The sequence below is a fragment of the Solanum verrucosum genome, unplaced genomic scaffold (genome assembly GCF_900185275.1).
Source record: "Solanum verrucosum unplaced genomic scaffold, falcon-dt-bn FXZP01000197.1, whole genome shotgun sequence".
Classification (NCBI taxonomy): Eukaryota; Viridiplantae; Streptophyta; class Magnoliopsida; order Solanales; family Solanaceae; genus Solanum; species Solanum verrucosum.
In genome coordinates this window covers 2,069,478-2,085,957 of record NW_026020363.1, presented here as the reverse complement: position 1 = coordinate 2,085,957, position 16,480 = coordinate 2,069,478, and the positions used below count along the sequence as shown (strand labels likewise).

The following is a 16,480-nucleotide window of genomic DNA, read 5'->3' as shown; positions in this document are numbered from 1 at the left end:
CCGTGCACCAAAATATATTCATCTAATATTAAGTCCAAAACATCTACACTAAGTATCAAACATCTTGCAATTACTAATGTTTAGAACTCGTAATTGTTACTGCATAATTTGTTTTCCTTTAACAAAAATCAGATAAGAAAAACTAATGCTAGGGAGAAGAAATATGGTCATCATCTGAAACAACCTTATTAGGCACCATAGGTGTTGCTGATGATGCGTCACCAATAGAAGTATCAGCTGATTGATGTGATGGTAAAGAAGTTACACCTTGTATGCGCTCAAGTAATATAGGAATCATGTGATCAGTCAATGTAGGAATCAATTTCTTCACGAACTCATCCATATTTTCCATCGGTGCAGATTGAGAAACAGATGGTGGTATTGATGATGAAGCATCAGATTGAGAAGAGATACAAAGATTTGGTCCATAGTAACTTTTTGCTTAAGTTCCAAGACCATATATTCTTCTCTTCTTTTCTCCACCTGCAACTTGATAATATGCGTCACGTTGATCAATATCAAATTTAGACTCAATTTTCTCACGTAATATTTCTTAATATCTTTCCTGCAATAAGTAGAGACATTAAAATTATAATAAAGAATACTAACTATAAGTTTCTCCAAATAAAAAGAATATGAATGTCAAAAGTCGATAATTCTATAAATTCTACTTACATGAACAATTTGTGCTCGCTCATCAACAAAAGATTTTCCATCGTGATCATGTGTGTGGACATGCAAATGGAGCTCACTTGGTGTTGGGTCTCGACCCTTTTCAATAGCCTACCCAAAAAAAATAAATTGCCCCAGTTATGTTATGAACAATATGATATAATTAGGTAAAGTATTTGAATAAACACAAAAAGTCTATTTAATTTCAGTGAGGAACCCACAATTGAGGTCGCCCCTATGGCAGAAATAATGCTAACAATTCAAATCGTGCCTCTAAAGATGAAGGAACCAACATTTGTAAGAATTGAGATATCTTTCATAACTTTCTTATGCAAGTTTCAGATTCAAAAATCGGTGACAACGAGCCAAAAACTGTCCAGAATAGTACTTCGTGACAAAGAAAAAGATTCAGATTCAGATTCAAAAATCAAGTTCTATAATAAGAAGTTATTCATATTCAATCTATTGCATATAATGTCACAAGACAATCTAAAATATTAAGCTCCCTTCTTCTATAAGCAAGACCTATTAAGGCTCTTACAATAAAAAATAGATTCTAAGGCAACTAACTATTATAAGCTTGTAGAGGTAGTACTGGTGAAAATTTTTGGAACAATTAATATGTACCTATACTCATGTGTTGGATATTTTTCTTTAAGCCGAGAATTTATCCGAAACAATCTCTTATCTCACAAAGGTATAAATAAAGTCTATGTACATCCTACTCTCTCTTAATTTTACTATATTACGTGCTAGCGCTAGCCAAATATCCAGGCAGAATATATCTCCATTTTCTTATGCCATCTTGGTAGAGTTCACATCTTTGTACACATTCAGGCAAAGCTTTAACATGTAAAGTTCAAATCTATACATTTTTCCCTGTAACTTTATATTTTCTCTAACCAACTATTATAATGTGGGGCTTTCATTTTTAAGTTTTTCCAGCCAACATACAGTTCTAGCTAAAGACATTCATCACACTATACAATAGGCAAAAGTATATGTCAATTTATCTATTTGATTTTGTTCGCCTTATGTCCAAATTTACTATCAGAAAGAATACAATTAAGAGTTTAAAAATCGAAAGTGTCATCAACAACAATTGTATGTTGCACCAAAACAGATGCACTGCAACAACAGTCCCAAAACATAATTGAACAAAAAAAAAGAGGCACTTCTACTATTTGTGTACTATAGACTTTTAGTAATGACTAGAAGATAAGGAAAATGTATTTTGTCGAAGAATATATATTGCGTGAAATATATACTTACAAGTTTCTTACGATGCTCCCTAATAGAGATAGATCCACCTGTATGAGTTCTGATAGCAGCTTCTCTTCCTCCACGACGGTTTTTTTTATTTGTTTCTTACTTCGCAACATTCTCAGGAGCTTGCCAAAGCCTCATCCAATTTTCCCACACAATATCAGTTACATATCCGGGATTAGTTCCGTTCTTTTTTATTCTGGAAATAAAATCGCTATATCGTAGTGATGCCTTAATCTCCCATTGTCTTTTCACTTCATTTTCATTAGTTGAAGAGTCCCAATAGAATTCCTTCTGAAATTAGTTTGTAAAGTAATAACATTAATATCATACCTATAAAAAGTTTATCACTTTCTTAAACTCAATTATAATGAAATAACATACCTTGAATTCTCCAAAATAAAAATCTTTTACAGGTTGCGAGACACCTTTCCAATTGATTCCATTGGGATCAAGTTCATTTTTGAAAGACTTAGCTATGAAAGTAGAGCATGTCGAAGAAGGCTCCAATCTATATAAATTTGAGGACATTATTTAAATACATATGTATCTTATTAAAAATATATATACTAATGATACTATAAACATGGACTAACCCTGTAGGAGTAAGAGTAATAACTGTTCTCTGCTGCCCACGATTATTGGACTCACCTTCACCAATTGTGCTGCTTTGAGTAGATGCACCCTCTCCTATTTGATTACTTTCATTAGGTGTAATAGGAGCTGATTCAACATCGGTTGGAATATTATTGTGATTTGGCATTTGAACGGGTGGTGTACTGCTAGGTCCTAGTATTTGAACTTGGTTTGTACGATCAAGCCCACCTATATTTGAACTTGTACCACCTTGTTGAGGACTAACTGTTGTGGGAATAGGAACAGTAGGCATTTTTGGAGGAATAGCAGAATTACCGCGACCTGAGGATTTTCCTACACGACCTGCACTACCTGCACTACCTCGACCTCTGCCTCGAGCCATATCTTCAAAATATGTAAGTATTGTAAGATCAACACTTGTAAAAGATCAATTATTTTTAAATAAAGTTCATCAGTATGCCCAAATCTTACTAAATTTCATGCATATGACATACTAAAAATTAGAGCTAGAATCTCCTGCAGATTTTAAACAGATGACTAAACAGTCTTTTCGAAGTAAAATTTCAGACATATAAAGTCAAAATAGGGAGAGGAAAACTATAATCAACTAAATAAATGCAACTGAAAAACAATACTAACAGATATCATTGCAGCTACTACAGCACGTCTAAGAAGTGAAGAAAGTAGAAAAGAACATGAGAAGAAAGAGTAACTCATCCCACGATAGTGAAGCTGAATACGTAATAGTACAGAAAACAAAAAAGAAAAAGTTATCGAAAACTTACCTTACTAGTTGCAGCAGTCGAAGAGAAGAGGAAGAAGTCACAATAGTTGAGAATAACCAGCTGAACTCCAAATTTTAAGGAAAATCTATAAAACAAAAGGCACATAAAAAAATAGAAATCTCAAGTTGAATAAACAAAAAAAAATTCTTAATCATATCGAATAGAAGAAAAAGTCATTCAAATATTATTACATTAAAAAAAACATAAACTAAGGAAATAATAATATTATGAAAAATTACTACACTCAAAAAATATTGAAGATACAATAACATATTGTTATTAAGAACTAGTCACTATCTAAATCTTCTTCAAATTCTTCCTCATTCTCCTCAGTTTCTTCAGATTCATACTCCTCCTCAGTTTCATACTCCTCCTCTGTAGATTCTCCAGGGATTTCATGATACTTTGGATGTAACCCATCAATGGGTTCTTCCATTTCAAGTACACCCCCATTTAAATCATGTAAGAGTATTTCTTCATCAACAGAAACATTCATATCTATCTCATGGACTTCAACTTCATTGACTTGAAATGGAACATTCAGTTCTGGAGTTGGTGCCACTTCCTCATCAGGTAATTCCACAACATTACGAGGTTTAACCTTCAATACGGCTAGCCAATCAATCTTGTCCTTTTTCTTGCTAGGATATTGGACATAACACACTTGTGTTGCTTGCATTGCAAGAATAAAAGGTTCATACTTTTTATACCGACGACGTTGGTTAACATCAATCAATTTGTATTGATTATGCTTCTTCACACCAACATCTATAGTTGGGTCAAACCATTCACACTTGAATAAGACAGTTTTCTTTAAAGGTTCTTCACAGTATTCCACTTGTATAATCTCTTTTATCCGTCCATAGTAATCACCAAAATTTGGATCTGAGATACAAACTCCACTGTTCATTGTTGATATAGCGCTACCATAACATTCTGTATGAAATTTGTATCCATTAACAAAATACATTGAATGACATGTAGCGCCTATTAATGGTCCATGAGCAAGGCTACGCAAGAATTTATTCTCTATATGATTGCATCAGACCTATTTAAAAAAAGACTTAGTTAAATTCACAAGACAATTTAGGTTACATTACTATATCAAAGTTAATGATCGTTGGAGACTTACGTATTCCTTAAACCATATAGAAAAATATGCCTCAAGGCTCTCATCTATCTGACAGTGTGATAAATTGGGAGATTCTTGTTGCAAACGTTGCACGTACATACTTCATTAATACAAAATAAGTTAAATAGAAAGTCATAATATATTAATATGTTTCTAATATTAGGTGAAAATAAATTTTAAATACTACCTCACAAATGGCTCAACCTCTTCACAATTTAGTAATATGTAAGTTTGAGCGGCCTTGATTTCATCAAGTGATAAATTTCTTTTTCTTGTCTCTCCCATAGTCAACCTAGATGGGTGAATATTGATAGATTTCCTTCAAGATCCTCCGTAATACCACCATCATCATTACGGTCCACATTATGATTACGTGTCATGACATGAGGTTCAAAATAATGAGAAAATAATAGTGTTGACTCTGTCATCAAGATGCTTCACAAATAGAACCCTCAACACTAGCTTTATTTCCAATCATCCTTTTAAGAGTTCCAAGGTACCTTAATAGATAATAAATGAATGTACCATCATATTAGAATTACCAAGTATAACATGCTTGTCATAATTTTGTCATAAAATGTCACATTTACCTTTCAAAAGGATACATCCATCGATATTGTACAGGTCCAGCGATCTTTGCTTCATATGGTAGGTGCACAGGCAAATGTTCCATCGAGTCAAAGAACCCTGGAGGAAATATACGTTCTAACTTACACAAAATTTGTGGGATATCTGCTTCTAATCTCTCCATGTCATCCACTCGTAGAGTGGTTGAAGTAAGATCTTTAAAAAATAAGCTCAACTCTGTAAGTGCTTGCCACACATTACTAGGAAGTAATTCACGAAAAGCAATAGGCAAAAGTCTTTGCATGAACACGTGACAATCATGACTTTTCATGCCATATAGCTTTTTCGTATTTGTGTCTGGACATCTACCCAAATTTGAAACATACCCATCTGGAAATTTCAAATCTTTGACCCAATTAAACAAGATAGCTTTTTCTTCCTTGTCTATTGTGTATACAACTTTGGGGTATTTACCATTTGAATCCTTTGCCAACTGAGGTCGATCACAATAGTTTACCATATCCAAACGTGATTGTGAATTGTCTTTGGTTTTATCAACAATATTAAGAACCGTGTTAAATACATTATCAAAGACATATTTCTCAATATGCATGACATCAAGGTTATGTCGAATCATGTTAGAACTCCAATATGGCAAATCCCAAAAGATACTTTGTTTTTTCCATCCACAAGACTTACATATTCTTCGATTAACCTCTTCTGCATCTAACTCAGTTACTTTCCTTATCCCTAAGTCACAAATTTGGTTCAAAATCTCCTCTCCAGTTTTGTAAGGTGGTGGAAATCTTTTGACAGTCTTGCCTTTAAAAAAGTTTTTACGATCTCTCCGGAAAGGATGATGTTGGTCAAGAAACATCCTATGACTGTCAAACCAAGATGTTTTTCTATCATGTTCTAATCTAAAGGATTCTGTCTCCTCCATACAATAAGGACAAGCTAACTTGCCCGCAGTACTCCATCCTGATAACATAGAATATGCTGGAAAGTCACTTATAGTCCACATCAAAGCTGCCCTTAGTTGAAAGTTTTGCTTTTTTGAAATGTCAAATGCTTCTACACCTGTCTCCCACAACAAGGTCAAATCCTTTATTAGAGGTTGCAGATAAACATCAATTTTATGTTTGGGATTGTTTGACCCTGGAATAATGACAGTTATGAACATATACGCTTTCTTCATGCACATTCCTGGAGGTAAATTATATGGATTTACAATCACTGGCCACGAAGAATATTTCCTCCCAATCTGACTGAATGGTTGGAAACCATCCGTACATAACCCCAATCTTACATTTCTTGGTTCATTGGCAAAAAAGGTATGAGTTTCATTGAAGTGTTTCCAAGCATCAGAGTCTGATGGATGACGCATTACCCTTTCATCCTGTGTATGCTCATGATGCCATCTCATATCAGCAGTTGTAGCATGAGATGCATATAATCTTTTTAATCTAGGAATCAAAGGAAAATAATACATTTTCTTATAAGGGACCAATTTCCGCTTACGAGAGCCTACACGACACTTATACCTCTGATTGCCACAAAATTTACAAGATGTAAGGTTCTCATCATCGCCCCAATATAACATACATCCTGATTCACAATAATCAATCTTCTCAACTGGCAAACCCAAGCTACGCACCAATTTCTTTGTTTGATAATAGTTATCAAGCACTATGTTATCTTCAGGTAAAGAATCTTTCAACAATTGCATCATTTGGTTGTAACCTCTTTGTGACATGTTGTTCTCCATTTTAATGTTTAACATCCTAGAGAAAACTTCAAGTTGAGAGACGGAGGAACCGGGATACAATTTTGCATCAGCGGCATGTAGTAAATCATAAAATCTTTGAGACTCAGGATTAGGCTCCTCCTCCATTGAAGTTTCATAAGTATGAGATGACTCATGTTCAATATTGCTTTGAAATTGTCGACTCAAACCTTGATCAAAGTTTGGACCAGCTACATCCAAAACCATTTGTCGGTACGGATTATCATATCCCAATTCAGGTTGAGTTCCACCATGCAAATCATTAACATAATACATCTCATCAATAACATCTTCTTCCCCTTGATATTTCCAAACAAAATAGTACTCAACAAATCTGTATTGAAAAAGGTGATATTTAACCATTTCAACATCCATGTATTTAAGGTTATGACATTTTTTACAAGGACATTTAATGTTGTCACCACTCATACGATTTTTTTGTGAACATGCATACTGAATAAAGTTATTCACACCAGTTATAAAACTGGAGAGTATACCCCCTCGTCCATCCAACCTCTCATACATCCAACCACGCTTCAAATTACTCATGTTCCTATAAATTTTAGAATAATCAAGACAATCAGAAATTTCTCTTATATAAGTTCTACAATCTGGATGTCCTACAAAGAAAAGATCAGATTAAAATACCTTTATGAAAAAGAGTATATCTTTGCACTTTTTAAATCATTCGCCGCCTTTTCTGTTAATATACGTGTTCTTGATCACTGTCCAGTTATCTTAAAATATATTATTCTATTAATCTTCAATTACAAAAAGTGCAATAACAAGAAAATGATAAGTTGCAGGAAGTGCAATGTCAAGGAAAGGTTCATACTGAAATACCTTTATTAGTGCTCCTTTATGTTTTTTTATCACTGTCCAGTTAGTTTAGTATGATTTGACCCAACTATAATGTTATTTTAAAATAGTGTACTCTCTTAAATCCCTACACATAAATGATATGATGATTTGTTCCACTACTAATTCTAGTTTAGGCTAATTAAATGTCAAGTCATTTGATAATTATAAGCCTAAAGTTAGATCATAAAATAAGTACTACACTTGTTGTATTGTACTCTAATTATTGTAAAGTTACAAAAAGTGTGATGCCAAAAAGATAATACAAATATTACTGCAAACAATCAAGAAAGTGGTTTGAATTTCATTTCTCTTGCTAGTAACTAATTTCTAGTGTTACGATTGTAAATATAATGGAGTACCAAATAAAAATCATATCGAGGAGCTGAAAAGTTGAGAAAAGGTGGATGAAAAGAGAAGGATGCAGGGCGAGTGAAATTAGTGGAACAAGACGAGATTTGAGAGCCTTAAAAGATTACAACGTCAGCAAAATCTGTGTATAACATTTGAAATATTAACCACCATAGCATAATTATCCCATGTCTGCTCACAATCAATACCCTTCTGAAAGTTTCATCAAGCATAAAGATGGACAACCCAAAATATTAAACAAACTAAGAGAGATAAGTAGAACTTACGTAAACTTGATATAGTTGTTCTTAGGATAAATAAGCAGCAACACGTTCACGAAGAAGCAAAGGTCCACATATTCTCCACAAACTATAATAACACCATGTGGAAAAGAAAAAAATACAAACTTAAATATCATTGCATGTTGATCAGGTGAATTTCTTTACATAAATAGAGGAGCACAAAGAAAAGAAACAGAGAAGTAGAGCAGAGAAAGCAAGCAGTTACTTAACAGCTATGAAAAATTGAACTTTGCATACTTTACATTAAATCTAAAATTTGTGAAAGACATGTTAATCTGATTAACCATCAAAGATCTCAATCACTTGTATCTAATCCAGCAGAGTATGACAATGAGAACTCAAGAAGAATCTTTCATTATATATGGAGCAAGGAAAAAATCTTTAGATACACCAAAATTTAATTGACTTACTGCAGAAATTTAGGTACAGATTGGATGAAAATTTTGCTAGTCTCTTCTTGATTTACTTTCTTGTGTGTGGCAAAAAAAAATTGATGGCAATAGATGTCATTTTTTGTTTGTTTGTTATTCATTTCTTTAATTATGTGTATGAATAGAAAATCATTTTTTGTTTAGTTTATGACCAACTTCTTTAAGTTGATAATGTTAATTCTTATCTAAAACTCTCTTTCTTGAACCATTTTCATTAACTTGTATTTAATTCGACAATGTTTGACAATACGTAAAAATTATAATTGAATCAGCTACCAAATACATATCGAAATTACTAATTGACTATCACAAATAAACATTTTTTCTTTAAGTCATGACTTTGACAAACCAAGAAAAATGAAATAGAATAAGATAGAGAAAGAGAGCTTACTTGGTTAGCTGTTCTTAGGACAAACAGGCAGCAAACACATTCACGAAGAAACAAAAATCCACACATGTTTCATAAGCTGCAATAAGGCCTTCTAAAATAGAAAAAAAACAGAATTTAAACACCACTATATATTCTCATAAAACGAGTTATACGATGCCTATACTAAACTTTTCAAATTAACAATTTCAAAATAGAAAAATACAAACAGAAGTAAAAAATAGAACTCAAAGACCCAACAAGCACAGAAAAATGTATTCCTGATAATGCGCAGAATCCTGTTGCTGTTCAAGCTAAACCCAGATAGAAAAAGTGACTACTAACAACAAAAAAGTAGTCTTATTCACAGTTGATTACTAACAACAAAAAGTGATTATGTTAAGATCTGGTTTTGACATCTTTTATAATATCACTAATCTCTTAAAACAAACCCTAATTGCAAAGTGTAACTCGATTATGGAAAAATCATTCTTCCAAGTAGAACCCTTGTCTCATATTTCAAGATTACCAAAACCCACAAACAAAATCAACACAAATCCATAGAGCACATCTTAATATACAAAAAATAAACTCGAAATTAGAGTATACAAAAGTTAGTACAACTCACTTGATTTTGAATTCGAAAATTGATAGAAACTCATTGATTTCTCACATTGAAGAGAGTGAAAGAGCAATTAGTAGCGTATTTGAAGAATGGGGAAGAGGATTAGTTGAAGAGCAGAAGAGAGAGAGAGTGGGAGAGCTCAAATCTTTTGTTAGTAGAATGGAAAGGGAATTTTTGTGTGCCCTAACTTATCCCTAAAATTTTATTTTATTTTGCGACGGATTTAACGACATATAAAATTCCGTCGCTAACAAACATCTTTGATTTATTTAGAATGGAAACTAACGACGGATTTTTCTGTCGCTACAAAATATAAAATTTATAAATAAATACTAAAAGTTGTAACGATGAATTTTCCGTTGCTAATCCGTCGTTCAAAATTAATTCAATTTGTTGCAGCCCTTCCGTTGTTAAATTCGTAGGAAATATTAAGGCGCCAACTTTTCGCGCTAATAAATAGTGACGGAATATACAATCCGTCGCCATTCCGTCGCTATAGAATTAATTTTTTTTGCTTATTATTATTGCGACAAAATATTTATTCCGTAGTTAAACCGTCATTATATATCAACGGAATATAGTCCGTCGCTAAACGCTGTTTTTTTAGTAGTGATGGTTTATGGGTGTTGTGAGTTATCTGAACACTCCCCCATATCAATGCTCAATACTACTCCTAAAATATACTAGCTCATATGTTTAAAAACATAACTTTTACAGTGGTTTGAGATAATTACTCAAAAGTATCTCTTAAAAGAGATGGTACTCAAGCTGCTCAAAACTCTTTTGGAAATCTCAGTTTCATCTCATCTTAAATGTGAAAACATTTATTCTTGCGAATACTTTGTTCCCATATATCATTTTAAAGAAAATGAACTCTACTCTTACTCTTCACTCAACTCAAAGCTTAAGTCTTAAAACAAAGTTAAAACGTTTGTAAAAGACTTCTTAAAATATGGTTCATGTCGAATTATGGACGTGAACGATTTAATGCAAGGTTTTCAATAACCATAGATAGAACTCTATACTTGGAACTCTAGAACTTCAATGATACTACTCATTTAGAAAATGCTCAACTCAGAGGGTTCATGCGGAGTTATGATCATGAACTACTCAACTCAAGGATTTCATGTGTAACCTGTATTAGTCCCATGATTAGAAATATAATCTCAAAGGGGATTATGAACTCAATATTCAAGACTTAGAACTTGAAAATACTGCTCCTCTCAAAGATACTAAAATTATGGAGTTCATACGGAATTTATAGGCATGAACGACTCGACTCGAGGGTCTTCACAACAATATGGAACTCATGTATATGACTCTTCTCATTTTCATACTTACTTCCTCAAAGCTTAGTTCAAATTAATAGTTAATCTCAAAGGATTCACAATTGAACTCAAAGGCTTTCTTAAACTCTACTCTTAACTCTCTGTTGAATTTGAATTATGAATTCAAGAGTTATGATTCATGTTATGAAGAATCTCGTGATGATAATGTAGACTCATGAACACATTGTCCTCACTCTCATGCGCATTTACTATAGTCTTGAAACAAGTTACTAGAAGTTGTAGAAGACTCCACAAAAGGACTCAAAGGGAATTTCTTAGAATGTTCGAAAGAATTCTCAAAACTTAACTCTTAACTCTACCTTGAATTTGAATTATGAATTCAAGGTTATGAATGATTTCTAGGTGTTTAGAATCAAAGGGGAGTAAAGGTACCCTTTGAAAGAACTCAAACGGACGAAACGATGAAGAACGGGTGGGGGCAGGCGACCCTGGCGTTTAGAGTGGCGCAGGGTGCAGGCCCCTAAACTTCAGATAAGTTGTTGGGGCGCTCTGGCTGGCATGGGACGCCAGGCCCCAACCCAGAAAACTTCGATGACTTTCTTTGCTCGTTTTCTCACCCTAACTCGCCTAGAATTGAACGGTTTCTTCCCCAATCACTTGGATTCAATTACTTAACATAATTAGACTCTAATCTACTCAAATCACTAAGTTTCATTTAAAAAAATCATCAAAACCCCAACACAACCAGATTTAGAATGAACTTCAAGAACATCTATCATGAACTCATCAAGAACTCTAATCTTTCAACTTCAAGAATGAAATTTCACTAAAAATAAAATGATTTCCATGAGGGTGAAATAACCCAACACTATGGAATCTTACATACCTCTTAGGGATTAACACATGGTGAAAATCCGCAACAAAATGCAAGACTCTCAACGAATGCTTTGATCCTTTCTTTTTTTCTCCTCTTTTATTTTCTTTTCTGTTCTTGAACTCTCAACTAAAACCCTATGCATATATTAGGATTATAAAACTGAACCTAATTGGATTAGACCCTTAAAACCTTACTAAAAAGGAATTAAATCTGATTTGGTAAGGAAAAGACCAAAATACCCCTTACTATTTTCAGGTAACTTTCTTTAACTGGATAACTTAACTTAAAAAGGGCATATATCACTCCTCTGACCTCGAAACTTAGCAAACTCAGTGAAGTTGGAAATATAATTCAAAGACATTTCATTAGCTATCTTGTAGCCCACCTAACTCATCCTGTACTAAGAGTTATGGTCGTTTAAAGTTGACCTAAAACATAAAGGAACTTAGGAATGACTTGAATGGACTCTCTTTTAGTCCTTCTTGGAACGCAAGGTGCTACATCTAGTGATCTTAACACTCAAGAAATTTTAATTTCCTAAGTAAAATCCTACTCCCAACGAAGGATGGTTCGAGTCTTAGCTCTAAATATTTTTGGGGTGTTACAGGTCAAAACCTCTGTAAGATGTGGTAAAAACGACTAGGGGTTCGCGAATGCTAACCCAGCTAAAAGCTCGGGAATCGCAAAAGCAGTGCCTTCTTCGCTAAAGCGAAGGACTCCTAAGCGATAGGCCCTTTGCTTAAGTGATTAATCAGGAATTCAACTCATTTAGGGATCATTATTCAATGCATTTGTGTCCTCAATACCTATTTTGTTCTCATAATCGATGTTAATGTGTTTATATGAAACAATGAAGGTTTAAGAATAAGGCAAGGACATTACAATGTGAAAAGGAACGAAAAAGTTAGAAAAGCTGAAGAAATGAGAAGCTAAAGCTCGCAAAAGCCACTTGGCGACTCGCTGAGTGAGCCTCCAGCTCGTCAAATTTTCCAGTGAAGTAGCCAATGGATCAAGTCAACTCGGCGAGTGAAAACACAATTTGGTGACATGCCGAACGGAACGGTGATGGAGACTCAACTCGCCAAATATTCCAAAACAATGGGATGCAGGAGTCAAGTTAAGAGGTGAGAAGACTTGCAGTTCAGTGGATCGCCGGGTTGTTTGGTGATCCTGACTAATATCGCCGATTGAACTCTATGCGGAGATTTTGGGAAGTTTTTGACAGCGTATAAATTCATTTTTGAAAAGACATGAAGGGAGTGGGAAGAGGGCATATTACTAAGTTTTGAGAGCTTTCACATACTTTCACATAATTGAACACTTTTGGAGAGGATTTGAGCTTAGATTGGAGGATTTATGATTTTATTCTTAATTTTCGCATTGGGCATTGAAAATTGTTAACAATTCAGATAGATAATATTTTTTGGTAATGATTTCTTACTTTTTTCTATGTTTGGATAAAACAGCTTACCTTAGGGGTATGATCATATAATTGAATACATAGATTAGCTTATGGGTATTGGTAATGGCTGAATTTGATGTTGTTTTGAAATAGGCTCAATTGTTTATTCATGTTTTAATTGATGAATTGAAGTTGCAAATTCGGTTCTAGCTTAGCTCTCTATGCTTTCTTGAGAAATTTGCTTAGAGTAGAATGAATGATTGATAGTTGTATTGATTTGCATTTTTACAACCCAGTTTGAGAAAGTGGGTTTAATTAAGAAATTGGGTTGTTTTGTATTGTTAAGCTTGTTGAGGTTCAAGAGAACTCACTTGAAACATGATAGCTGATCTAGAGATAACTATAGTATTCAAAACCTAGCCTACCCATTAATATTCAACAACTTAAAGCAATTAATAAATACCAATCAAGAGAAATTAGTATTCGATTGATCACATTCTTAAGGTCCTCATGCTAATCGTTCAAATCCTGTGTTAATTGTTCTTCTTAGAAATTGGTTACTAAATATCCCTTTTTGTTATTGATAATTGAAACTCCTCGATTTACTTTATGTGGCGTATTAGCTTACTTCCACAAAAGATTAGAATACTTCTTTACTTTGTAATTAATTTCTTTACCGTATCACTCCCTGTGGGATCGACCCCAACTCATCGTTGGGTTTATACTTGTTAGCGATCGCCTACACTTTCAATCGGAAGAAGTGTAGCTGAGTGTTATAAAAAATGACGCTGTTACGGGGAATGGTGTTTAGAATTCTTTTATTGAAGTGTTTTGTGAACTAATTTTGTTGTAGTAGAATTTTATTATTTTTATTTTTGTTGATTGCTCTAAACATGTGAAGAAATGAGTCTGAACGGGATGCAAGTCAACTTGGGAACAATGATGACATCAGAAACTTGCAGGATATCAATGTGGATCAACTGGGATGTGCTGAAGCTATTTTATTGCCTCTAACTGTAGGCAATGCGATGTTTCATGTGACTAGCACGATGTTGCAGCTGTTGCAAATGGAAGGTCTCTTTGGGAGGACTGTCTCATGAGGACCCTCATGACAACATTCACAATTTCGTGGATGTGTGTGGACCGTTTTCCTTCAAGAACATCACTCAAGAGTCAGTCCGAATCCATTTGTTTACCTTTTCTCTAATGGGGGAAGCAATAAAGTGGTTGAACAAACTACAAAGGGAATCTATTACTTCTTGGGAGGAGCTCACAGACGTGTTTTATGAAATATGAATATATGAAAAAAAAGGAAAGATCAAACTAGATTTCCATAAACATGTGGGGGTAGATCTCTCCCTTAAACATGCAATTATTTTTCTATGATTCGATAAAAAATAAAAATATGACAACACGTTGCAAAATGCATAAGGTGGAACTCATCAACCTTACTTAAACATGTTAAAATCATCAGAGCTTTTGTCGCCCTAATTTTTATTGCATTCTTGGTTTTTTTTTGTGAAAGGGGACAAACTAGACTTTAAATGTAGATATTCACCGTAAGACCATTAATAAGTTTATGAGACTTCAGAATTCTAATCGACATATCCTGTGGATTATATATCATGAAAGTTGATTCAAACATAACAAACAATTTACCACCTTTTGACAAATAAAAAGATTGAGAAAGAAAATAATTAATAGGTTCTGGAGTATAATTCATGGTAAACATTTTATCCAAGATTCTTTATTTCCATACTCCTTCATAGACCACACATCTACTTGTGCAGTCGAATTATTACAAAGCATAGCAAGGTTACATCCCAATTCTCCCAGCATAAGAATACCTCCTATTTCTCCATAGTAGGGCTGTTCCACCTTTCTTCATTTCTCATCACCCAAATCAAAAGAAGTTATCATTCATTCCCTTTCATAACAAAGACCAGAAGTAGTAGCCCAATGAAGCTTCCCATTCACAAACTTATCTGAACTAATTAACCGTTTCCCATTATGAGGATAATTGATTCTTCGCCAAGAATCATTTCTTAGACTATATATATATATATATTGATCTCTTGAAAATCACAATGCCGGTCAATATTAATAAAAATATGCACTACCTTATAATCAGCATCATGTATCTCGTCAAATCCAAAACCATATAAGAAATGGCCGACATCGCTCACTGTAGGTTTAAAATCAGGTTATTTCCTATACTTTCTTATTGTTGGGTTCCATAGGAATAATTTTTTTGCAATATTTTAAAGAGAAATCAATCCATTTACAGAATTCCTAGCCAAAGAATATCTACTAGATTTTTTAATGGGATAACCCATATCAGATTCCTCAACAACAGATTCATAAAGTAAATATTTAAGAGATCAACTGTTAAGATTATTTTCAGGATGGACAGTCCTCAACATAAACCTATGATTAGTGTAGTGTTTGTTATTAGCTTATAAACTCATATGATACTTGATAAACATAGGGCCACAGATAAAAGTAGGCCAAGTTTTCGAAACAAACTTGAACCACAAGAGAGATTTCACTGGAAGTCTTAAGAATATTTCAATAACGAGATCACAAGCAAACCAAGATTTCTTGTTCATTAGATTCCGATTTTTCTTTCTTTCGTCCACTATTCTCTCCATTTATTTCTTTACTGGGTAGCAATTTGGATATGGTGATTCTGTGTGAAACTGTTGGAGCTCGTAAGAAAGAAAGAAAAAATAAAATAAAATGTTGGAGCTGATAAAGAAAGAAAGTAATTATATTACAAAAAAATAATAATTCACATTTGGCAAATGTTATATGTTATTGTCTTTATTCAAAATGGGTGGACAGTTTGTATGTACTAAATGTCTAAATCTTTTAATGCTATTAGATTATTATGAAATGTAAATTTATGATGAGACTATGTTGAAGTCAAGATGTAACTTAGTGGTCAATGAAGTTGCACTAAACTATAGTGAGACCAAATGTTCAAAGAGGCTAAAAATGTTAAGAATTATTTTTCATTGATGAGGACTTCGGTGGATATATAGACTTTACATGTATATATTGAATTAATTGAGGTGTACAAAATCTCTTGCGTAATTAAAAGAATATATGAAAACCAAATATAAGGCAAATAAAACTTTATAAACGTTATGAAATGTAAAACATTACATTCA

The 16,480-nt window shown here is 33.5% G+C and overlaps 1 pseudogene; it reads right to left on the bottom strand.

The window, feature by feature from the left end:
* Positions 1–553: 553 nt before the first annotated feature.
* Positions 554–2,917, bottom strand: LOC125837811 (uncharacterized; annotated as a pseudogene).
* Positions 2,918–16,480: the final 13,563 nt, after the last annotated feature.